The sequence below is a fragment of the Suncus etruscus genome, chromosome 15 (assembly GCF_024139225.1).
Source record: "Suncus etruscus isolate mSunEtr1 chromosome 15, mSunEtr1.pri.cur, whole genome shotgun sequence".
Classification (NCBI taxonomy): domain Eukaryota; kingdom Metazoa; phylum Chordata; class Mammalia; order Eulipotyphla; family Soricidae; genus Suncus; species Suncus etruscus.
In genome coordinates this window covers 1,721,094-1,747,855 of record NC_064862.1, presented here as the reverse complement: position 1 = coordinate 1,747,855, position 26,762 = coordinate 1,721,094, and the positions used below count along the sequence as shown (strand labels likewise).

The 26,762-nt window shown below is 42.2% G+C and overlaps 1 protein-coding gene and 1 pseudogene across 1 annotated transcript in view; one reads left to right on the top strand and one right to left on the bottom strand.

Moving 5' to 3' along the window:
- Positions 1-7,803, bottom strand: part of TBPL1 (TATA-box binding protein like 1) — a 38,121-nt gene extending 30,318 nt beyond the window's left edge. Inside the window, exon 1 of the mRNA XM_049788033.1 lies at positions 7,742-7,803. The gene's annotated coding sequence lies outside the window, so the exon portion shown is untranslated. The remainder of the gene's footprint in view (positions 1-7,741) is intronic.
- Positions 7,804-14,846: 7,043 nt separating this feature from the next.
- On the top strand, positions 14,847-25,089 carry LOC126029714 (protein SET-like; annotated as a pseudogene).
- Positions 25,090-26,762: the final 1,673 nt, after the last annotated feature.

The following is a 26,762-nucleotide window of genomic DNA, read 5'->3' as shown; positions in this document are numbered from 1 at the left end:
GTCCACAAGTTAAACAGTTTAACCCCTTTATTATTTCTCCAGATCAACCTTAGCACTTTTGATCTATTTATTCATGTCCTGCTTCCCCAAGAGATATTCTCCAATTCACCTCAATGGTCCTAACTTACCCATGTCCAAATACCCATCTTTGAAAGGGGTCATAAAATGGCTATCCTATCAAAACTGTCAATGCATTAGCCATTCAGTTGAATGGGGATTGATGTAAAAGCCATTATTCTGCTTTAGGACAGAAAAGGCTAAGTATGTAATTTCAGACATTTGAAACCCTTCCAATTAATTTAACAAGTTCCAAGCAAAAAACTTGAAAGAGTAAATAAAACGTACACATTTTAATGTATGACAAAATAAATATTTATTTAAGGAATTTTGCATTATGTTTTGAAGCAATATCTTCAACATTACATACTAGCCAAAGGTTTCTCTGCTATAATGATGTATATTAGCAACACACTAATGAAAGATACTAACCCGTAAAATATCCTACACTTCAAGTTCCATTCCTGTTCTACACACACACACACACATGACCATCACCTCAAAAAATGAGCAGGAAACTGAACGATTAAGCCCAGTGTACTTTTAAAATTAGCACACTAAGTCTGTACATAGGAAGGTCTAGTGAAATGGTCACAACACCTTCAATGTGGCTGTACAAGGCCAGCAAGAGAGCTTAAATGGGTGGAGCACAAGCATTGCAAATACAGGCCTAAACTTTGCTCCTTGGCACTTCAGGAAGCCGGAGAGGATATTGGGTCATGGTCAATCTACAGGCATTTAAGGCATATTTATGATAATTTCACTATCTTGTATCTGTACACAAGAAAGTCAGAGGAGACAACAGGAGGTAAGAGAGAAAAGGTATGAGTGGCTCATTGAAAACAAGACAAACTTACAAGAATGGAGACACTCGTTTCCCATAAGCTTCAGGTCTACCTCGAATCACTTCTGATTCAAGCAATGTTATAAGGTTCAAACAGTTCAATAACTGTTGACCACAGTCATAAACCAACTATATATCTTCAATTTGGACATTGGCTTTATTAACTTTATATATGAAGGACAGCAACATCCATTCCTGAGAAACTGATGGAAAAACAACAGGGAAAAAGATAAAAGACAGGGCAAGTTTTATTTTTGGACAATTATAGTGACAACTTAGAAGCCTATTTTTCTACGAATCTCTTAGTTGTTGAAACAATAAAATTAAAAGATACATCTACATGTATATGCATATATATCAATTATCATGAATATTTCCTCTTTTTACTAAAATGCATGACTATGGAAATAATTCCGACATTAAGTTTACTAAATAAATCTATTCCATTCAGTGTAGTGATTATGCCACTAAATCAATCGCATCAGGCTTCACTTTCTTCTTTCTTTAAAACAGAAAATCAACAATCACCTGTCTAAACTTAAAAAACTTTTGCTAATCTCCTCTGGTGTATACAGGGGTATATATATTTATATGTATAAATATATAATTATATATAATATATAGATATAGATTTCTTATATCCCCTATATATATTTCTTATGTTTATATATATAACGATATATATGTCTTATATACATATATAAGATATAATAAGGCAAAGACTGTCCAACATGGAAAATTATAAAACTTTACCACAGACATTTAAAGTAATACTTTACTAATCATGGTAAATAAGCCTCTATCTTTTGTAAGACCTGGCATTTGTCAAAATAGGAAAGAGTGATTTGCAATTATTTGTGTTTAAGTAGGACATTTATGTTACAGTAAGGTGCTCCAAAAAGTCCATATAAGCAAACTAAACAACTAAACTTGGAGCAATAGTAGCTGTAATTATCAAATTATTTCTCTAATTAGATAGGGGACCTCAGATTTTGGTGTTGACCATTTTCATAAACACACTATTCTGCAGTCTTATGTAGTCATTTGAGCCATTTGAATTATTGCCAGAGAACAGCAATTTCTGCTCCTTCTAAAATTATCAAACTACTATGTAGAATGTTTATATAGTAAAAAAAAAAAATCTCAGGTTAAATGGCTTGACAATGACATCAACAAGTTTCAAATTTACCCTCACTTAAAGGCTATACAAGTAAAAAAAAAAAAAAAAGTCTTTCTAAAGAAAGACTAAGTCTGTTAAATGAAACCATTGGAGTCTATTCCTTTATTCAGAAATACCATACAGCTCAACAATCAGTTAAGTCCACAGGGAAATAACATTTCAATAGCTGCAACAGTGTGCCAGATCAGACTTTGCTGGACTACTTTTTCTAAGAAATGGAGATGTCTCTTTTGCCTTGTCCCACCTGCCATGTGAGAACTAGATGCCTGGGTGACAATACAAAATTAAACAAAAGTGATTCCCTCATGAGGTGAATCCCATGGTCTGACAACAAAGAATTTCAAGGCATGAATAGAAAGCCTTCAGAGGAAATAAACAAAAGATTCACCTTAATATACTACTTACTACCAGTACCTTTGCTACTACTAAGTAGCACAGGCGACTCTTTTCCCAGTTCACTATGCCTAGCATGTTTTCTACATGATTTACATAATTCTCACAGCAGCACAAGGAGAATTAATAATAACCTTCTACTACAGTTGAGGAAACTGAATAGTCATAGCAGCGAAGAACTAGCTCAAATCTTCTTTCTATTCACTAGCAAAGCACACTGCTACATGCAGGCAGCCTAGACCCAGAGCCCAGACTCTATTATCCCTAAGCCCAAGAAAGTTTAACACTTGCTTGGCAATGAAAACACTGGTAAGTTTTCAGGAGGAAGGTTAACATTATTCTTCTAAAGTATTTAACAAAACTTTTAACTTATTGGACGAAATTGTACTTCCTTCACAATGCTAAGTCCTCTCCGAGTTAAAAGCCATTTACTAATATCTGAGAACAGTTGTCTACTGTGCTAAACACCAAGAACTAATACTACCCACTCTCAGTAGTCTTTTAGTTTCATTTTAAGAATATGGGTCACCTCCAACTGTGCGGAGGAACAAGCTGGGAGGTGAAGGTGACCAGGGACACTTCAGCGAAATTAAGCTCCATCTAATGATTCAAAGGTGTTTGGGGGTGGGAGGTAAGGAAGGGGAAATGACAACGATAATGATGAGGAAGATATTACATCTAGAAGCTGAAGAAGCATGTGGCACTATGTTTGATCTCCCCAGCACTAGTCTTCTTTCTTTTTTTTTAAACTTTATTTTTGTTGGTTGATTGGTTGTTGGGCCACACCCCGCAGCAATCAGGGGTTACTCCTGGCTGTGCATTCAGAAATCGCCCCTGGCAGGCTGGGGGACCATACGGGATGCTGGGAATGCAAGGCAAATGCCCTACCACTGTGCTCTCTCTCTGGCCGCCAGCACTAGTGTTCTTGATGGATGAATACACATGGTAAAATTCTGAGATGCTTTTTCAGTAATTTTTGTTTATTTGACAACACAGTGTCACTCAGGGGTAACTTCTGGCTCTGCATTCAAGAATAACTCCTGGCAGGATCAGGGACTATTTGGGATTCTGGGGATCAAATCCAAGATAGCCACATGCAAGGCAAATGCCCTACCTGCTATACTATCACTCTGGCCCTATTCAGTAAAAATTTTATTGTATTCTTGATTCTCATATGAAAATAGACCTGAACTGCTCCAGAACTCACTCTGTGTGTTTTCAAACCTTGAATGACCGGAATATCTAAGAGATTCTTTGTCAGCATAAAACCAGTAAAGTGTCTGCCCTGTATGTTACCTACTTGGTTTGATCCCCCCTACCACATATAGTTGCCCTGCTTTTCCCTCAACCCCCTGCGCTCCAGTGATTTCTGAGCACAGAGTCAGAAAAAAAAAAGCCTTGGGCACTGCTGGCCTAAAAACAAATAAAAAGAAGTAAAAGAAACAAACTAAATTCCGAATTTTATTTTCAGACCAAAGGAGTACACTTTCTAGTATGACCAAATTAATTTTGGCAAATGACATGTTTGACCTAGCTTACTTTTTTGCATTTACACACACACACACACACACACACACACACACACACACACACACACACACACACACACACATACGCAACAGAATCAGGGCCAATCCCACAAGTGTAGACCTCCCTCCAATGTTCCCAGAGAGCATCCTATACCACCACCCTTTGATTCGACTGTTGCTTACTTTGGCTTGGCTGTCTAATTCTGTCCTTTTTTTTTTTTTTATCTCCACCAATGCACCACTTGGAGAACACTTGGCTCCTTGGCCCCATCCTTTCATAGTTGTTTTTCCTCCTCCATTCAGTTTCTTTCCTTCTCCTCACTATACTCTGGGGCCACTATACTTCTGGGGTGTTTTAGACCATTTAAACTCCCATTTAAACTATTGAATTTCTTCATGCAGTTATTCTAAATCTCACATATAAGTGAAATCATTCTATATTTATCCTTCTTTTTCTGGCTTACTTCATTTAACATTATATCTTCCAGTTTCATCCACATTGCTGCAAATTGCATGATTTCATCAACTTTATATATGTACCACATTGTCATGATCCACTCCTCTGTTGTTGGACATCTAGGTTGATTCCAAATCTCGGATATTGTACTGAGTGCTGCAATGAACAGCGGTGTGCATACATCCTTTTGGATCAAAGTATCTATTCTGGGGATAGGTATCCAAAAGAGGGATTGCTGGGTCATATGGCAGCTCAATTTTGAGTTTACTGAGAACCCTCCATACTGTTTTCTGTAGGAGTCGGGCCAGGAGGCATCCTATTTTTAAAAAGCTGTGTCAAAATCCAAAATCCAAATTTACCTAGCTAAGAAAAACCTCAAATATGTATCTATTCTTTCATCCTTTTGAAATTTCCATTGGTGGCAGTCAGTAATAAGAGCAAATACTTTACTTATCTAAGGCAAGAGACCATAACCATTGTTTCAATCACCTGAACTGATGAATGCAGAATACTAAACATCTTTAAAAAATGCCTGCTGATTATATTTGCATCCCTACAACCAGGATAAAAAAACTGAAGCTTTATGTAGCAAGAATTAGAAGTCCACCTTGATTAGATAGATGCCTAAAGATAACCTTCACTATTGATCTTATTTATCACACATAACCTATTCTACATGAACGCAATATGACAACGCACAGTCCTGATTCTCAGACTTCTAATTTAGCAGGTTTGATGTAATCCACAGACTACACAGAATCAGGATGCTCACAATAAAATTCTTCAAATTCAAGTTGTGCCTGTTGTATTTTGGTACCCATGTTCTCTATGAGGGCACATAAACTACCTGAAGACACTTTTCATCTAGGTTTCCACACTGATGTGGCATCAGGCATATCAAAAGTACAACAAACAGGAGCATAAATTTCAGGAAACTCTTATTAGCTCAAGTTTCACAATACAGCTAAATCTTAAAGAGTACTACAGGTTTTTCACATATACTGAAATCTTTTAGCATAACTTTGAAGTAAACTGACACCTTGTTTTTTCATAGCACTCATACTTTCATCATACAGTCTATGATGCAACAAAAGGAAATAGATCGTAGGGTATTATAGGTCTCCATCTAAATGTTGCATTCGACATCGACATTCACTCAACTAGATTACTGAGTGCACTTGCTGATTTTTTAAATAATGCGCTTCACTCCTAAGAAAATATTCAGTTCTTGAAAAATACTCAACTATGTTATACGTATTCAAACAATGTGACACCAAATTTAGCATTCCATGTGCATAACAGAAAATGCAAAAATTTTGAGTGACATGAAGTTTTTTTAGCATCAGATTAAAGTTAGCAAAATTCAGTTTTAGTAAAATAATCAGGTACAAAGATGATGGGGCCGGAGAGATAGCATGGAGGTAAGGCGTTTGCCTCTCATGCAGGAGGTCATCGGTTCGAATCCCGGCGTCCCATATATGGTCCTCCCGTGCCTGCCAGGAGCAATGTCTGAGCCTGGAGCCAGGAATAACCCCTGAGCACTGCCGGGTGTGACCCAAAAACCACAAAAAAAAAAAACAAAAAAACAAATGCAATGTTTTTTTCAAGAAAAAGAATGATGGAACCTGAAGGTGCAATTAAAAGCACATGCCAGGCACTACAATAGTCTGACTTTTAAGAAGAGACCAGCCTACAATTAAATCGTTTTACTATTTGGACTTTTTCGACTATCTTTATTTTGAAATTTTCAAGTGTTTTTACATTTATTTATTTATTTCAATAAATAAGTCTTGGATACACGGTAAGGCCCTTACGTGCCATACTACACAAGCAGCAGTGGTTCAGAAAGAAAGAGAGACTCTGACACAGCCACTCCAATTCTCCAGAGGGGAGAAACACAGAAAGTCAAGACAATAAAGATGAGCCTAAGGCCAAGGATATCTATAGTAAACTTCACAAGAAACCAGGCAAACTCCATAAAAGTCACTTTTATGAGCTCACCGTCACTCAAACACAGAATGGAGGGAGAGATGACAGTGAGACAGAAGAGGAAGTGCAAGCAATCCCACGTGCGCCACTACTACCCAACAGCCTGCATTGTGGTCCTCCCTGAGCACAGGGCCGAGGGCGAGCTGTATGGACGGACTAAGCAGCTGCCAGTGATGTTTAGTAAGCTAAAGAAGAGAAAGGAGCATCTGGTCGTTCACGGCCTGTCAAAACGCAATGGTAAGTTCGCCGTCAGCGTTCAGACCTTTCTCCTCTGAAAGGAAACCAGCCGTCTGTGCACGGGCGTGAAGCAAGACGCAGCGGGGCTGCTGGTCGTTGAGTTCAATACTGGATCCCAGCAAGCGTCAGCCGACCCGCCCGGAGCACAGAGTCGCAAGCAGGTCGTCACCCTTGGAGGCTGATTTGGAGGACAGGGGCTACGGAATGAGAGTGCTGGAGACCAGCCTCGCCAGAAAGGCCAGGAGCTGCGACTCCCTCCGGTCCCTTCCTTCCCTGCAGTCGAGATGGGGGACCAAACGAGGCGGTGCGAGGGCGCTGTCCGGGCAGACTCGGGCCGCGGGGCGTGGGCTGCGGGCACTGGGCCCGGGTGGGCTGCGGGGGGGGGGGGCGGGTAGACGCCCCAAGGGCCGTGCGAGGGCGTTGAACTTTCTCCCTGGGACTTTGCCCCGCGGTCCGGCCCGTGTGTGCCGGGGATCTGGGCCTGGGGGCGCGTCCCGAGCCGGGGGTCCAAGCCGAGCGCGCGTCCCGTCCCGTCCCGTCCCGTCCGGGGCCTCGGCAGGGCGATCGTGCCTCGGACCAGGCAGGCCCGAGGGTCCTGCCGCCCTTCCCTTCCGTCCGCCCCGCACTTTGGGAGAGGCGGGCGCGCCCGTGCGGGGCCGAGTCCGCTCTCTTGGCCTTGGGCCCTTCCCCAGACACAGACGGAGCGGCGGACGGGCGGACGCGCACGCAGAGACGGAGACGGAGACAGACACAGCGACACACGCGCGCGCGCACGCACACCTCGGCTGTCGTGCCCGGGCCGGGCGGGAGGGGGGACGGGGCCCGCGGGGACCGGCCCCGCTGCCGCCCGGCCCGACGCCCTCCGCCTCCGCCTCCGCCTCCGCCCGGCCCGGCCCGGCCCGGCTGCCGGAGCCTCCGCGCCCGAGCGAGCGGCCCCGATCTCGCCTCGAGCCGCGCCCGCCCGGCCTCGCCCGGCCTCGCCTCGCCTCGACCCCCGCCCGCCCGGCCTCGCCTGGCCTCGCCTCGCCTCCCCGGCCCGCCCGCCCTGCCGTTACCGTGCGTCGAGCGGCGGCCGCGGACGACGAGCTGCAGCGGCGGGGCGAGGGCGAGGGCGAGGGCGAGGACGCGGCGGGCGGGCGCGCGGCCCGTCTCCATGGAACGCCGCCCGCCGTTGCTAGGAGCCGCGCGGCCCGGCTCGGCTCGGCCCGGCCCGGCGGGCTCCCGTCCTTCGCGCGTCGCAGTCCCAGCGTCCGCCGAGCTGAGCTTCCGGGACCGGGCCTGGCCGCGCCGCCGCCGCCCGCGACAATGAGCAGAGCCGGAGCCGGCGCCGGCGCCACCGAGACGCGCGCCCGGCCAGAGCGCCCCCGCCGCGGCGGCCCGCTAGCCGCCCGCTTCCGCTCTCGCTGCCCGCCCGAGCCCGCCCCTTCCGCCGCCCCTTGCGCCGCCCCGCTCGGGACGAAGCGCCGCCCCCTCCCCACCCCCCCCCCCCGCCGCGGCACGCCACGCCGGAAGCCGCGGCCGGAGGACACCCCGGGCCGGAAGCGGCTGCACGCGCGTTCGTGCCTCGGCTGAGGCCGCGAGCCGAGCCGAGCCGAGCCGAGCCGAGCCGAGCCGAGCCGAGCCGAGCCGGCGCCTCCGCAGCCCGGGCCCCTCGCTGCGGGCCCGCGGCAGGGCGCCGAGCCGCACGGAACCGGCCCGGAGGCCACTCGGCCACAGAGCCGGACAGGGCCGCCGCCGAGGCCCGCGCCCAGCTCCAAGGCTCCCCAGGCGGCGCGACCCGCGAGCAGCACCCGGCGGACGGGAATGCGCTCCCCACCCGGGGAAGGAAGGAAGGAAGGAAGGAAGGAAGGAAGGAAGGAAGGAAGGAAGGAAGGAAGGAAGGAAGGAAGGAAGGAAGGAGGGAGGGAGGGAGGAAAGGAAGGAAGGAAGGAAGGAAGGAAGGAAGGAAGGAAGGAAGGAGGGAGGGAGGGAGGGAGGGAGGGAGGGAGGAGGAGGGAGGGAGGGGAGGGAGGGAGGGAGGAAGGAAGGAAGGAAGGAGGGAGGGAGGGAGGGAGGGAGGGAGGGAGGAAGGAAGGAAGGAAGGAGGAAGGAGAGAGCAAGTCAGGAAGGAAGAAAGGAAGGAGGAAGGCAGGGAGGAAAGCAAGGAAGGAAGGAAGGAAGGAAGGAAGGAAGGAAGGAGGGAGGGAGGGAGGGAGGGAGGAAGGAAGGAAGGAAGGAAGGGAGGAGGGAGGAGGGAGGAAGGAAGGAAGGAAGGAGGAAGGAGGGAGGAAGGAAGGAAGGAAGGAAGGAAGGAAGGAGGGAGGAAGGAAGGAAGGAAGGAAGGAGGAAGGAGGGAGGAAGGAAGGAAGGAAGGAAGGAAGGAAGGGAGGAGGGAGGAGGGAGGAAGGAAGGAAGGAAGGAGGAAGGAGGGAGGAAGGAAGGAAGGAAGGAAGGAAGGAAGGAAGGAAGGAAGGAAGGAAGGAAGGAAGGAAGGCCTGGGCACCTGGAACCCGGGCTGCCCCCAGCCCCCCGCCTGTCCCCGAGCACCCCCAGGGCGGCCCCATCACACACACACACACACACACACACACACACACACACACACACACACACACACACACACACACACTCCTTAGACATCGGCATCTCCATTCGCTTTATGTTTTCCAGCTTAGCTTTAAAAGATTCCCTGGCTCCTGTCGACTAGAACACTATGTGCAAGAGGCCGAATCGCCCCAGCGACGTCCGAGTGGGGGTGCGAGGTGACACTTGGCTGCCAGCCGACCACCAAGCCGAGAAAAGGCCGAAAGGCTAGGCAGACGGAACAGGGTGGACAGCCGGCTTCTGTGTAAGAGGACTAGTTAGATGAGCTAGGGGACAACCAAGTAAAAGAACAAGGCGCACCGGTAGAGCATGGGCCACGACCCTTTCTATCAATGACATACTGCCACCCCTGCAAACGAGCTCATTCTGGTCTTACTGAAAGACACAGCTAAAGTGGGATACCAAATATACAAGATCATTGCGAGTTGCCCTTCTACTCCATGTTCTAGTTATCCTGGTTAGCATTGGATACTATGTATGCGGCCAATAGAAACAAATGAATTTCCTGCCCTAGGTAATGAATACACTAAGAATGTAGACCCAACAGAACAATAGAATCAGTGAAGCCTACCCCTCCGGCTTCTTTCCAAATATTCTCTGTTGTGTTCCCTTATCAATGGAAAAAATAAATTACTCCTGATGCCAGTCGAAAGGTATAAAATAGCAGATAGACTCCGATGCTATAACCATCTCTTCTAATAGTATATGGCAAAGATACTGAACTAAGATCTAGGGATATTAACAGAACTACTCGGTCAGTACTTAACAGATGGAAAACAGGAAAGACATGGAATTCATATTCAAAACTTATGTGTCATAAGCTAATAACTTTCCACAAGTGATACAGACTGGTAGCTCAAGTATAGTTTAAATGATTACCAGAAAGCCTTTAGCCTGATGAAGGTATCTATGGATCATCTGTCTCAACATTAATGTCCCAGATAAAATTCCTCTTTACTGATTTTCAAAGAGCAGAAGTTTTAAGCACAGTGGACAAAGGAAAAGTTGACCCTGATGTATGATCAAAGGTCTCGGTTCTGTGTTGTAGTTCTTTCTTACCCTTATTAATCTGTCTTGCAGGATAGGGTGTCTGTTCACAGTCATAGCATACCACGTCTCTGTTTTGCCCCTGATCATTTATTATTATTGTCCCATTCCACATCATTTTTTATATATTTAAGCATGAGGGATAAACTTACTCATCTTATAACCAAACTTGAACCTAATCAAGATTGACTTTATTTGAGGATCCTATCTTTGGAACTGGAATAAGTAGTTATGACTTTAAGTTCTTCTCACTGGGCAATAATTGTTTAGTTTCGATGGATTATGGCACAATTGCTTTTTTAGAAAATATTGAGGGTCCCAAGGATGACTCAGAGGCACAGGTGCCTGCCTAACAAACATATGGTAATATAGTTTCCAGTATTGACACATGCTCCAGCAGTACCCAGGGTGTGGTACTGTTTGACACCTTAGCAGTTACCAGAACACCACACACGGGCAAGAGCCACGGTTAGGCAAACACCATAACTAAAAATTGTGTAACTTACAGCAATCACCAAAACTTAAAAAGAAAGAAGGAAGTCCAGGAGTGGAGACCCCCTAGTGAAGACCACAATCAAGTTGTATAAACTCCTCCACTAGGGTGTATTTGACCTCCAGTCTGCAAAAACAGGAAAGTGGAGGGAAGTGGGGCAAGGTGGAGTATAGGAATAAAGAAAGTTGTTTTTTTTTTTTTTTTGGGGGGGTGGGGGACACAGAGCAATAGTACAGCATGAGGCCAACCTGCATCCCCAGCATCTCTTATGGCCCCAGAGACTGCCAGAAGTAAGTTCTGAGCACAGAGTCAGTAGTAACCCCTTCGTGCTGCCAGGTATGGCCTAACCCTCCCCCCCCCACACACACAAGAATATTTCATTTTAAAAGAGCAGTGTGTGTGTGTGTGTGTGTGTGTGTGTGCGTGTGTGTATGTGTGTGAACACTTGTGAAATATTTTGTTCTCCCCTTTTAAGGACCTACTTCTACTCTGCTTACCTACAATCTGATGCAGGAATAACCACCATTATTCGAGGTAAAATGGCTTTTGGGGCTAAGTAATACTTTACAAAAGTTAAAGGGTTGGAATGATATTATAGCTGATAGCCTCATACCTTTCATGAGGCTAATCCAGGTTCAATCCTCAGTACCTCAAATGATCCCCTGAGTACCCCCCAGGTGTGCACTCCTGCAAAACAAACAAACAGAAAACACCGTGGAGTTGATTATTGCTCTCCCTTTCAAATCTAGTCTTTCAGTATCTCTGCTGTGAAGATAAGTCAGTAGCCTTTCAGTATTGTTATATTTAGCTAGAGAAACTCTGAAGTGGGATGGACTTTTGCTTTCTGGGTCCAGTGTGTTCTTCTGACAAGTTTATAACTGGATGAATACCCTAGCATCTACTTTTTACAATAGTAATAGTTTTCTTACTCCCAGTCCCCACTGCAACATCCCCAGTCTGCTTATTATCTGATGGAGAATCAGTGGTGAAAGAAAATCTTCTAAATGAGAATAATTCTTCCACAACTGGAGTGAAGGATGACCAACTGAGAACTTATGAATAGCTTTTATACATGGACAGAATTTGAAATAGAAGATTGGCAAGGAAATGCAGGGAAGAAATTATTAGATTTTTCTGAACAAACTATAATGATATTGGTTCCCATCTTTCTGTACACTAAAGTTATTTGTTGGAGAGGAGATCTCACAGGTTGACATTAGCAGCCTGTGGGTGCCATCCAGCTTGCTTGCCAGCCTCTTTTGCCCAATGCTTGCTCAGTGGACCCATTAATAAATTGGCCTTAATGGTACGGATGTAGCTGTGATGTACTCAAACTCTCTGGCTCACCTGACTGACATTACTGCCAACATCTAATTTGTTAAGAGGTGAAAAGAACATTGAGCCCTGGATGTGGCCTCTTTTCTCAGCTAAACCTCTTTCATAATAAAGGGGAAAAAAGTCTTCATTGGAATAACAACATTTTCTAGACATACCTAAGACTTTACTGCTAATAAATTAACTGCACATTAATATCTGTAAATTCAAGATTACTTCTCTATATTAGTATCTCACACTACTGCATCTAATAAGAGAACTAAAGAAGGGCAAAAGTGGGTTTATATCTTTGGAATTGACTTATCTTGCCACATCTTAACACTTGGAAGCAATGGATTAACTGAATGATACTTTAATGATGTCAATAATCCTTTAATGTATTTAGAATTCTAGTGTTTTTCTAATAAATTGTGTCAATTTTTATTAATAATACTCTAAATTTTATCTAAATAAAAATGCAAAATCCAACAGACAATTTTGCAAAACAAGAATGTTAAATTATGAAATACAAGATATGATAAAGCAATAAAAATTAATAGAACTTGGACAGAGATGAACAAAAATAAGGACTAGAGAAGAAAGATCCATGTATCTAAAGGAACATAAAAATAATAGACTAGAAATAGTACTAGAGCACTGATGGAGTATCTTTGACATATAGGCCACAGAGGGAAGTAACTATACATCAACTGTATAAATGTCAGCATTATAGGGCCTGAGTGGTGGTGCAGGTTGTAAGGCATCTGCCTTGCGCGTGCTAGCCTAGGATGGACTGCGGTTCGATTCCCCGGTGTCCCATATGGTCCCTCAACAGGGGCGATTTCTAAGCTTATAGCCAGGAGTAACCCCTAAGTGTCACTGGTGTGGCCCAAAACACAAACAAAAAATGCCAACATTATTGTAAATGTATGACCTAAACTATAATAATTCAAAATATAAGACAGGGTGGAGATGTTATAACTGTATATAATAAAAGTATTGACACAACTGTAACTTCTTTTAAAGAGTTAACATTTCAACTCTATTAGAAAAGGTTATGGGGCCGGAGCAGTGATGCAAGGGGGTAAGGCTTCTGTCTTGCCCGCGCGAGCCTAGGACGGACCATGGTTCAATCCCCTGGTGTCCCAGATCGTCCCCCAAGCCAGGAGCAATTTCTGAGCTCATAACCAGGAGGAACTCCTGAGCATCACTGGGTGTGGCCCAAAAACAAAAACAAAAGGTTATAAAAATAAGTAAATGTCACTGATGCAATTTCCTATTTCACTTGAAATAAATATATGTAGTTAGATTTTTATTGTATCATAAATTCCGCATGAATTAAGTAAGGATCTTTAGTCTGATCATTGTCCTTATTGAAGATCATCTTTATGACATTTGTCAAACATGTGACTTTTAGAGTCTTAGCTGTTAAATTTTATTATAACAACTCTACCCATATAGCTTATTTATTAATGACAACGTACCAATAGTTTCTAATGAATTATACATGAATACATTTTCTTTGTAGAAATTGGGTCAAAATAAGCAACACACAAAGTAACTTTATTTTCTTTTGGTATTCTCATGGTATGCCAGGCTGGCCTTAAATTTTATATATTGATTTTCCTCTTTGTGGTTCTTTAGTTATTTTAACTTAATTTTGAGAAGGAAAGAGATGTCATGACTGATGAAATCAGTTATCTGTCACTCTCCAAATCAAACTGAATGGTGTCATTCACCTTGATAAAAAGGATCAGGATAGCGAATGGTGCGAGCATCGTGAGTACCAAATGAGGGATTCCTTTGAAGCCAACAAGACCTTACGCACTTTGCATAATTTGTACTTGGCTTCCACGGATGTAATACGATGAACAGCAAAGTGTCCCTTGGTGTCATAAATCAGAAGGAAATTCTCTCCAGCCTTATCAACACTGATGACATCCATAAAACCTGTAGGGCAAGGTGGGCCTTGCCAGCAATCTTAATGAACCTCTGCATGCAGATCTTCACGCAGATCTTCACTTAGAGCATATTTAAGTCTGTCTCTTTTTTTTTTTTTTTTTTTTGGTTTTTGGGCCACACCCTGTGACGCTCAGGGGTTACTCCTGGCTATGCGCTCAGAAGTTGCTCCTGGCTTCTTGGGGGACCATATGGGGCGCCGGGGGATCGAACCGCGGTCCGTCCTAGGCTAGCGCAGGCAAGGCAGGCACTTACCTCCAGCGCCACCGCCCGGCCCTAAGTCTGTTTCTTAAGAAAAGGATGAGTGGAAGAGTCAATTTATCCAGCATCCAATTCTTTGGAGCTGCTACACATTTCAGATGCTTCTTGGGACCACGAGCCACGGTTACACTGCAAGAGTTGGAGGCTCAAGGAGGATGTGCTGAACTAGAACTAAACTCGAAGGAGTCTCTAGAAGCACAATGGAAGGTTTGGGTCCCTTCTTTCAGATCTACTGTCACAATTTATGCCACGAAGCCTGAATGAGCCATCGCCTCTGACTGCTGTGCCTTCAGACTTCTGTTGTCATTAATGGAGAGCCAAGATTTAGATGGCAGGAGGACCCACCGTCCCGTCCTAGATACTGACTTCTGGCCAGCGGAAGTCTTACTTATTTTTTAAATGTACTTTTTTTTTGTTTTGTTTTTGGGTCACACCCGGCACGCTCAGGGGTTACTTCTGGCTCTATGCTCAGAAATCGCCCTTGGCAGGCACAGGGGAACCATATGGGATGCCGGGATTTGAACCACCGTCCTTCTGCAAGAAAGGCAAACACCTTACCTCCCTGCTAAATGTACTTTATTTAGTTTTTGGGCCACACCCAGCGGTGCTCAGAGGTTACTCCTGGCTGTCTGCTCAGAAATAGCTCCTGGCAAGCACGGGGGACCATATGGGACACCGGGATTCGAACCAACCACCTTTGGTCCTGGATTGGCTGCTTGCAAAGCAAACGCCGCTGTGCTATTTCTCCGGGCCCTCCTAAATGTACTTTATTTAAAGAGCATGTATCACATAGTTCATCTTAATACATTTGCTTCCAAATAAATGGGAGAAAAATTATTTTAAAAGAGAAAAATTAAAAAGAAGTGAATAAAAGTATAGTGACAAGCAAATTTATGAAAATTATTGTATCTTCAATGAGATTATTAAATCATTATCAGAAGGTTTAGTAAGCTCTTGTTGCTAGCTGAACATTCTGTTACTTCATTTATTTCTGAACATAGGGTGACTTTAACTACACATTGGCCTGTTCCTAAGAAATGACAGCATTAAATAAAAATGCTATTTGTGGCTGCACAGTCCTGGAGTTCCAAGTACTATTTATTGTTGATGCTGCAGTTTTTGTGGGGCGTGTTTTGGCTACCGGGGATTCCGGGAGTAGGAGAAGGCAGGGGGCTGATGCATGCACTCAATCCAAAATCTCTTGCTGATAACAGCCCAAATACCAACATACCTGGAGTATTTGAGTCCATAGTTTTTTCTTCTTTTCTTCTCTAATATTTACTTAGCTCAAACATTTTCAAATTTTCTTTCAGACAAGTAATGTTATTCATTGTTTTACAAAAACTTTCATATCTATTTTACTAATTTTTATCTTTCAACAAGTTATATATTTATATGCTTTTTGCACCTCTATTTACAATAGCCAGAATCTGGAAACAACCAGATGCCCAACAACAGCTGAGTGGCTACACATACTGTGGTACATATATACAATGGAATACTATGCAGCCATCAGGAATTATGAATTCATGAAATTTTCCTATACATAGATGAACATGAAAACTATTATGCTGAGTGAAATAAATCAGAGGGAGATAGACACAGAATAGTCTCACTCATCTATGGGATTTAAGAGAAATAAAAGACATGAGCCGGAGAGATAGCTTGGAGGTAAGGTGTTTGCCTTGCAAGCAGAGTGGCGGTGGTTCGAATACAGACATCCCATATGGTCCCCCGAGCCTGCCAGGAGCGATTTATGAGCGTAGAGCCAGAGTAGCTGCCAGGTGTGACCCCCCAAAAAATAATAAAAATAAAAGTATGATAATAATATCTCTGGGATTATGGGATTTTTCTAACTCTGTCAATCGAAAATACCCAGACACAATAGAGATGAAATTTGAAAGCTTACCTCAAAGATTGGTGAGTGCATCTAGAGAAATAGCTATCCAAACAACTATCACAACAATGCTAATGAGTGAGAGAAATAAAATGCCTATCTCAAATAAATGCAGGAGATGGGGGAGGAGGAAGATAGGGGCCATTGGTGGTGGGAAGGTTGCACTGGTGAAGGAGAGTGTTCTTTTTATGATTGAAACTCAACTACAAACATATTTACCCATGTTTATTTTGGTACCTTGGTGCCTAAATAAAGATATTACAAAAAATGGAAATATAAAATATTCCTAAATTAATTTTATGAACTCTCAGAATGACTTGTTACTGAAATATGACACATAATGTTACACATGAGAATGTCTTTCCAGTTTTAATAATCAGGCAAATATATTTTTATATGTGACCCACTCCTGGGAGTACTCAGGGATTGTTTCTAACTTTTTACTCAGGAATGACCCATGTAAATGCTTAGGGAATCATAAGTAGTGCGGAGGAATGAACAAAGGCTGGCTGCATACAAGACAAGTATTTTATCTTCTATTCTCTGTCTCTCTCTCATCCAATTTGGCAAAATTCTTTAATACTGTCGAAGCAATTTACTGGCCAAACACCACAAAAACAATTACACAATTCAAACAGAAATTTAAGGCAAAACAACAGAACTTGAATCCATACTTATAGAATAAAAAAATATCTTAAATAATGTCTGGAGCAGTAGAACAGCAGGCAGTGCACTTGTCTTGCACCCTGTGGACTCGGGTTCTATTTTGTCACCCTATATTAATTAGTCCAGGAACCCTTCCTCAAGAGTAATCCCTGAGCACCACCAAATATAACCCTCAAACAAACAAAAAACTTATCTAAGCATAGATCTTAAAATTATGAAACTTCTTGAAGGTAATAGAAAAAAATTTGGCTTTGGATTAAACAAATATTGGTGAAGAGGAAGGCCAGCTCAGAAGGTTTGGGGCCACACCTCGGGACTTCTTCCTGGTTCTGTGCTTGGGTCACTCCGGGCAGTACTTTGGAACCATGTACAGTGTGAGGGATCAAACCCAAGTTGGACGGACACAAGCAAGGCAAATGATACTGCGTTGGACTATAAATCTAGCTGAATCAATATTCTTTCTTATACAATATCAAAATAATACTTATTAAAATAATATATACTGGATTCAGCAAAATTTTAAACTACTAGTATTTAAATAGCATTGTAAATAGAATGAAAAGTTAAACCATATTCTTGCATACACAATTCTCAACTTGTTAGATCTTATGAATTTTAACAATAAAAATAACTCAATAAAATAATAAGCAATATATACCCAGACACCTCATCAAGAAATTTCTAAAGATGTCAAATAAGTAAATGAATACCATTAGTGAACAGAGAAATGCACATAAACTTTTATCAGGTATACAGCTATTAGAATGACTATTTTAAACAAGCTGATAATATTGAGCTGGAGTGATAGCACAGCTGTAGGGCATCTGCTTTACACGCAGATGATCTGGAATGAACCCAGGTTCGATCCTGGCATCTTATATGGCCCTCCTAGCCAAGAGCAATTTCTTTCTTTTCTTTTCTTTTTTTTTTTTTTTAATTTTTATTTTGACCAAAGTGGGTTACAAATCTTTCACAGTAATTTTCTAGGTACATGGTGACATTGAATCAGAGACATTCCCCCACCAATGTTGTCCTCCTTCCACCCCTGTTCCCAGCATGCATCCCATATCCCCCTCCTGTGCCCCCTGGGTTGCTAGTATAAGTGGTCCACTCTGTGTCTAGCATGGGGGGTCGATTGGGTGTCGATTCTGTTGTCCTTGGCTTTGAATTTGGTGTTTAAGTCTGATTATTTTTTTTTTATTTCTACTTAATTTTCATACAACTGTCTGGTCTTGGTACTCTACATTATTTTCCCCTCAATTTGTGACACGGAACAAGATGGTTCAAATTATATTGTTCTGTTTGAAAGAAAGAAAAAAATAAAATAAAATGGGGCAAAAATCAAACAAGCAAAAAATGGGAGGAGTTCTTCTAGAGGTTATAAATATCAATTTAAGAGAAGAAAGGAAAAAAGGGAAGAAAAACACAGCAACACTACTAAAAAAAATTTAAAAATATCAAACAAAAAACTCAAAAAGCACGACAGCAATAAAGACACCAATCACACAATAACCATGGTCCTGAAATAAAAACAAAACAAAGCACACCAAAAAAAGAAAACACATGGGAGAAAAAAACAACAAACAACAACAGCAAAACAAAAAAAAGTTAATTTGTACTTCTCTCTTTTTTTTTTTTTTTCTTGCATAGGCATAGTAAACATTGGGGAAATTAGTTAGGGAATTCCTTGGGCTAAGAGATACAGGGTTTCTCCGCCCTTGAAGTATACTGTCATGGGAATAACTACAGGCTCCATACATGTTCTTTTACTCTCCCCTTGGTCCTTTGGTGGTGTCTGGAAACTTTCCACTCCATCGTGGATGATAAAATCATGTCTCTGTAGCTACAGAGCCAAGAACGATTTCTGAGCTCATGAGTAACCCTTGAGCACCATCAGGTGTTCCTCCCCCGCAAAAAATTACTGATAATATCAAATTAACAGAATCTGAAATAAAGATATTTTTCACACTGCTAGTATAGCTACAATTATTTTCAAAAATTGATGGTGGGACCCGAGAGATAACATGGAGGTAAGGTGTTTGCCTTGCACGCAGAAGGACGGTGGTTCGAATCCCGGCATTCCATATGGTCCCCCGTGCCTGCCAGGAACGATTTCTGAGCATAGAGCCAGGAGTAATCCCTGAACCCTGCCGGGTGTGACCCAAAAACCAAAAAAAAAAAAAAAAAAAATTTAAGTCAGTACTTATGCTATGATTTAGCCATTCTTCTTCTCTCTAGAAATAAAACAATGCAAGTACTTTCACTCAAATATTCATAGCAATTATATTTGTAACAAACCAAAAAAAAATCCAAACATCCATTCACAAGTGTTTGGTAAATAAATGATGGCATCATAGAAAATATAGTATTCAGAAACAAAAGGAATATATACTGGATTCAGCAAAATTTTTAAATGAAAGTTAAACCATATTCTTGAATACACAATTCTCAACTTGTTAGATCTTATGAATTTTTTTTTTTTTTTTTTGGTTTTTGGGCCACACCCGGTAACGCTCAGGGGTTACTCCTGGCTATGTGCTCAGAAGTTGCTCCTGGCTTGGGGGACCATATGGGACACCGGGGGATCAAACTGCGGTCCGTCCAAGGCTAGCGCAGGCAAGGCAGGCACCTTACCTTTAGCGCCACCGCCCGGCCCCAGATCTTATGAATTTTAACAATAATAAAAGTAACTCAATAAAATAATAAGCAATATATTTATCCAGATATTGATTGATAGATACTGATACAAGAGGTAACAATTCTGATTATGATGTACTAACCAATATATTTAAAAGGTACTATATCATGACAAAGTGAGTGATTGCAGGATCCACTAAATGACTATATTAAATAAAATCATAACAATGATCTATTATTTGTGAAAAATTCATTTAATAAGCTTCAAAATGCAATGAGGGGGGCCGGAGAAATAGCATGGAGGTAGGGCATTTGCCTTGCATGCAGAAGGACAGTGGTTTGAATCCCGGATCCCATATGGTCCCCCGAGCCTGCCAGGAGCAATTTCTGAGCGTAGAGCCAGGAGTAACTCCTGAGCACTGCCGGGTGTGACCCAAAAACCAAAAAAATAAAAAAAAAATGCAATGAAGGCTTAAAATATGACCTTAACAAAGCCAAGATACTGATTTACATTCATATACTGATGAAAAAAGAATCTATAAATATAACAACCTTATTGCAAACAACCTTATTTCACCATAATGGTGAAATATCAAAGACTATTTCCCTTTAAGAGAGGAACTAAGGGGCCGGGTAGGTGGTGCTGGAGGTAAGGTGTCTGCCTTGCAAGCGCTAGCCAAGGAAGGACCGCGGTTCAATCCCCCGGCGTCCCATATGGTCCCCCCAAGCCAGGGACGATTTCTGAGCACATAGCCAGGAGTAACCCCTGAGCGTCAAACGGGTGTGGCCCAAAAACCAAAAAAAAAAAAAAAAAAGAGAGGAACTAAGAAAATAACCTTTAAATTTTATTCCAAAAAGCCCTTCATTGAAACATTAGCCAAGCAAAACTTTAGATTTAACATACAGTTATTATTAATTCAGATTAATCATTACTAGCAGGAGAAATTTCATATACATAGAAAGTTAAAGTAAGTTATGGGTAAATCGTTAATATAAAATAATTGAAATGACAAGACTATTGCATAAAAATGCTACGTTAAATTTAAAACTTAGTTGCATTTCTCTGTAAAAGCTGACAAATAGGAACTAGAGAAATATGATTCTGAATACTTAATATTAAATATTAATATTAAATATCTATTTAATAAAGGAGATTAGGATACATATAAAGTCACTGGCTTTACCGAACCACATAAACATGATCCCTCAAAAATACCACAACAAATCGTCATATAATCAACTGAATGTAATAAAAGTCAGAGAATATGCCACCAAAGCTGCAATTTAGGAATCCAAAATGAGTAAACCATATGTCCAAGTTGCTTCTTTATTGAATTCTTGTGAAATGTTAGCCAATTTTAGTTCACAAAAATTCCACCACAAAAATTCCTTCTCTCAGTGACCTTTTCTACAAGCCAAAACAATGAAAGCAACAAAAATGTGACCTTTAAGTTACTTTTGCCTTTCAAATCTCCCATCAATTTCTAAAATTAGTAAAAGAGAAAAAAAAAAAAAGAATTTGGAAAACACAATGATACAGCTACTTCAGGAGCACTTGCAGGATGTAGATTTTACTGTTCTAGCCTTTACTGGAAATGACAGTGTTAACCCAGCAGTGACACTAGAAAAGAGTGGAAGTGAAAAGGGATAGACAACTCTTTTATTTTCAACTAGCAATGAATAGTTGAATGTGATATAAAATATTGGAATCTTTCTAGAATCCACAAAAAGCATCAATGAATAAGTAAGTATGCAAGACATTGATGTAAACATTATACTACTGAATAATGACATATATTATAAATATAGAGCCATAATTTATCTTTTGGATATTTAGGCCATACCCAGTGCTCATGAAATTCTCTGACTTTGTGCTCAGAGATTATTCCTAGCAGGGCTTGGAGGACCATATGTGGTGCCAGAAATTGAACCTGGGTTGACCACATGCAAGGTAAGAACCCTGCCTTCTGTACTATCTCTCTGGTCTAAAGCTATAACATTTGTATGAAATAATTTCTTACGAAAATTTAATATACTAACACTATTATAAAGATATAGCGATTAAAAGTGTTTGAATAATAGGGTCTCCTATCAGTGGGTCACAGTCGAATACTCAATGACAAAACCCCATATGTATGAGTTCCTTTCTCTCCACGTCCCCACCAGCACTGATTGTTCTTGTTCTTTGTGATGTGCGCCATTCTCTGTGGTGTGAGATGGTACCTCATTGTTGTTTTGATTTGCATCTCCCTGATGATTAATGATGTGGAACAGTTTTTCATGTGTGTTTTTGCTCATTTGTAGTTGTTCTTTGAGGAATTGTCTGTTCATTTCTTCTCCCCGTTTTCTTATGGGGTTAGATGGTCTTTTTTAGTATCATGTATATTTTCAATATTAACCCCTGATCTGATGGTTATTAGGTGAATAGTTTCTCCCATTCTGTGGGTGGCTTTTGTATCCGAGGCATTATTTCCTTTGAGGTGCAGAAACTACTCAGCTTAATGTATTCCCATCTGTTAATTTCTGCTTTCACTTGTTTGAAGAGTGCGGTTTCCTCCTTGAAGATGCCTTTAGTGTCAATGTCATGGAGTGTTTTACCTACGTGTTTTTCCATATATCTTATGGTTTCAGGCTTGATATTTTTGAGAAAAGAGCTGAGGACATGAAATAAAGTAAAGATAGCTGCTTCAACAAATGGTGCTAGGATAACTGGATAACTATTTGTAAGAAATTAAAGATCAATACATATCACACACCTTACACAAAAGTCAATTCAAAGTGGAGCAAAGACCTCTGCATCTGACCAGAAACTATAAAGTGCATTAAAAAATAGGCAGAATGTTTTAAGATTTGGACTTCAAAGACATCTTCAGTGGTTTGATACTCTGCAAAGGCAATAACAACAAAAATAACCAAATCGTAATACATTAATTTAAAGAATTTCTTCATGGCAAGAGAAACATGAACTAAAACTAAAAGACAGCTAGCTAAATAATAAAAATATTACATTCATATTCAGCAATCTAGATAAAGGCTTGATATCTAGGACATATCAAGTATTAACAGAAATTAACAAAAACAAATTTAAAAATTCTATCAAAAATGTGAAGAAAAAATGAACAGACACTTCTCAGAGGAAAAACAAGCAGATCACAGTAGGCACATGGAAAAAAATGCTCATCAACTCAACATTGGGGAAATCTAAATCAAGAGAACAATGATATCATCTCACACCAATGAGAATGACACAGATCAAAAATAATAAAGGGACCAACCAGAACAGTAGTACAGCTGGTAAGGTACTTGTCTTGCTCCCAGCCAACTAAGGTTGGATTCTCAGCATCCCATAACGTTCCTTGAGCCCACCAGGAGTGATTTCCAAGTGCAGAGCCAGGAGTAACCCCTGAGCACAGCTAATATGTGGCCCAAACTGAAACAAACAAACAAACAAAAATACAAAACCAAAATAATGGGAACAATCTGCATTTGGGGAGGTGGTGGAAAAATAAAGAGAATTCTCAGCTGTTACTAATGGGAATGAGGTCTGGTTCAACCTCTGTGGACAACGGTATAGAGAGTTCTCAGTAAACTTAAAATTGAGCTACCATAATGCCCAAGAGATAGCACAGATGCAGGGCGTTTGCCTTGTGTGTGGCCTATCTAGGACAACCCTGGTTCAAATCCTGGCACCCCATGTTGTCCCCGAGTCTGCCATGAGTAATTTCTGAGTACAGAGCCAGGAGTAACCCCTGAGCACCGCCAAGTGTGATCCACCCCCCCCAAATTGAGCTACCATAAAACATAATACACATAGTAATTCCACTTTGTGTTGTCTATCCTCAAGATGTGTGAATCTATCCACACTCATTCAAAAGGACACTATTATTCATGGTTGTACTTTGTACAATAGCTAAGACATGCAATTGATCTAGGTTTCCAACAGCAGATGAAAAGATTATGACAGGATTATATACACAATGGAATATTATACAGCTATAAGGAAAAATAAAATTATGTAATTTGCTGCAACCTGATTGGAACTAGAAGATATGTTGAGCCAGAAGAAAGGCAAACACAGAATTACCTCTCCTATCTGTGGTATGTAGAATAACTGGATGAGAAAATGCAATGTAGCAAAAGGTGGCATACCGAGATCACTTTTGATGCCAGAACTTAGGGAGGAAAAGGACAGAGAAGAAAAGAAATCAAGGCGGGAAGGAAGAAGATGAGAAAGGGAAGTAATGTGAGGACAGAGATATGGACTTCAATTTTATTGAAGACATAGGAGAGTGCTCTACCTATATATACCAAGAACAGATTCAACACTGAAAACATAGAATGTAAACTGAAACCACTGACCTTTAATATGTCTGCCAAGGTGGTATGCGGAACATGGCGGGATGATGGAGAATAGGAACTCGAGTGATGGGAGTTGAAACAAGTGTGGAATTGGTATTGAAGTATGATGAACCTAAAACTCAGCTGAATATAGGTTTGGAAACCGTGGTCCTTTAATTAGATTAAAAGTTTCCAAAAGGCGGCTTTTAAAGGGCCTCACCTGGGCCAGCTAGGTGCTCTGGCCCCGCCGCTGCGACTCCCGCACCTGCCCGGATTCCCAGCCCCGGGGTGCAGCCGCCGACCCCAAGGCCGAGGAGGCGCTCAGCTCGCTGGGCCCGAGGAAGGGAGAAAAAGAACAACAGGAAGCAACTGAACATATCAATGAAGTACAAAATGAAACACACAGACTTGATGAACACGCCAGTGAGGAGATTTTGAAAGTAGAACAGAAATATAACAAACTCCGTCAGCCTTTCTTGAGAAGAGGTCGGAATTGATCGCCAACATCCCCAATTTGGGGTAACGACGTTTGTCAACCATCCGCAAGTGTCTGCACTGCATGGGGAGGAGGATGAAGAAACGCTGCAGTATTTGACAAGAGTTGAAGTGACAGAGTTTGAAGATATTAAATCAGTAACAGAATAGATTTTTATGTTGATGAAAACCCTTATTTCGAAACTAAATTCTCTCCAAAGAATTCCATCTGAATGAGAGTGGTGATCCATCTTCGAAGGCCACTGAAGTCAAATGGAAATCTGGAAAGGATTTGACCAAACGCTCAAGTCACACGCAGAATAAGGCCAGCAGGAAGAGGCAGCAGGAGGAACCCGAGAGTTGCTTTCCCTGGTCCACCGACCACTCTGATGCTGGGGCAGGCGAGCTGGGCGAGGTTGTCAAGGATGGCATTTGGCCAACTCCTGTACTTGGTTCCTGACATGGATGATGAAGAAGGGGACGGAGAAGAAGAAGAAGAAGAAGAAGAAGAAGAAGAAGAAGAAGAAGAAGAAGAAGAAGAAGAAGAAGAAGAAGAAGAAGAAGAAGAAGAAGAAGAAGAAGAAGAAGAAGAAGAAGAAGAAGAAGATGAAAGAGGAAGAAGGGTTGGAAGATATTGATGAGAAGGGATGAAGATGAAGGTGAAGAAGATGAAGATGATGATGAGGGGAGGAAGGAGAGGAGGAGGAAGGAGAAGACGACTAAAGGAACACAGACGGTTTTCCGTCCCTTCTCATTTCCTCCGATCCCTGGGAGCAAGTTGCAGCCTTGTCTTTTCTTCTCCCCTCCCCGCCCTCTTGTGCTCATTCTCCGCTTTCGAGGTCTCTTTTCTCCTTTACACCATGGTTCTCAACTTCATTTGGGGAAACCTTGAACAGAATTGAGTGGGGGAAAAAGATCTCTACCGCTTTCTGTTCCAAATTCGTTGTATCCCTTCTTGCCTCTGCAAACACTGTGGAATCAACACCGCCGTGCTCTGTGGGGAAGAGAAAGCCCTTTTGCTCCCTTTGATGCGCTGGAAGCCGAGGGTGCTGGGCCCCTGTGTAGTAGTGCACAGAAGTCTAGCTTTCCCCCTCCTTTCTCTGCATTTCGGGCTCAGAGATCACACCGTCTCTGTGTGCATATGGACAGTTAGCATTTGCCAACATGTATCCGTCTACTTTCTCTTGTTTAAGAAAAGAAAAACACTTTACAAAAAGTAAAAGGGGGTTATAGAACGGCAGCAAAAGGGTGGGCTTGAGATGTTTGGGTGGGTTAAGTGGGCATCTGGACAACATGACTTCTCCTTTGGCATGTTTAATTGTGATGTTTAACGGACATCCTTTTAAAATAAAATTCTCTCCTAATGATGACTTGAGCCCTGCCACTGGAAGGGAGAACCAGCAGAAACCTGTAGGAACTTCTCTGGAATTGACGTTCTCTATTGTAATTTTGTTCCTGTTCATTTTTAAAATTTCTTTTTTGCTTCACTGGAAAGGAAAGATGCTCAGTTTTGAACGTTAAAAGTGTACAAGTTGCTTTGTTACAATAAAACTCAATGTGTACACAAAGGATTGAATTTTTTTTCTCTCTCAAAATAGCTGGACATGAAGACTTCCAGATTTGGCGTGTGACATGGCAGGCTCACCCTAATTCATTTTTGGACGACACATGTTGCAAAGAGAACTTGGGGCTACGTGGATTGAGCAAAGGGATCATATTGTGTCTCAGCAGCTGGGAAACAAACGGGGCACAATTTGCCGTGGGTTCCTTAAGATTCATTCACATTGAGCTGACCAGAGAATTCTGTACTGGATATCTTGTGCCCTTTGCATAGCTCAGGTGATGGACAGTGAACTGGCCGAATAATAGTGCCTGCCACCACCATTAGTGCACTTCAGAATACTCTGATTGCTGAGCCCCAGACTTGCTTCTTCCTCTTGCATGGAAGCCTTCTTTGATTGGGGCTAAGATGTTTGACTGTTCTGTCAAGTGCCAGCGTGCATAGAATAGAATAACTAAGCTAGCTGCTGGGGCCCCGGAGTGATACCATAATGGTAGGGCGCTGGCCTTGCATGCAGGAGACTCGGAATAGACCCAGGTTTATTCCTGGCATCCCATATGGTCCCCTAAGCCTGCCAGGAGTAACCCCTGGTTGCTGCTGGGTGTGGGCTCCCTCCAAATAAAAAAAGTAGCTGTCTAATGCTGTAAAGTACTGTTTTTCTTCAAAGCTTGCTGATGTATGAAACTCAGTGGAAAGACCTGATTGTTAGGCAAAGCTGTCTTAGATGGGCTATACTGACTTTGGCCTCTTGAGTCAATCCTTGGCTATCTATACCAGCCAGGAATTGTCCTCCAATAAAGAAACATTTTTGAACTGGGGTCATTGGCTTGATTTGTAGAGATACAT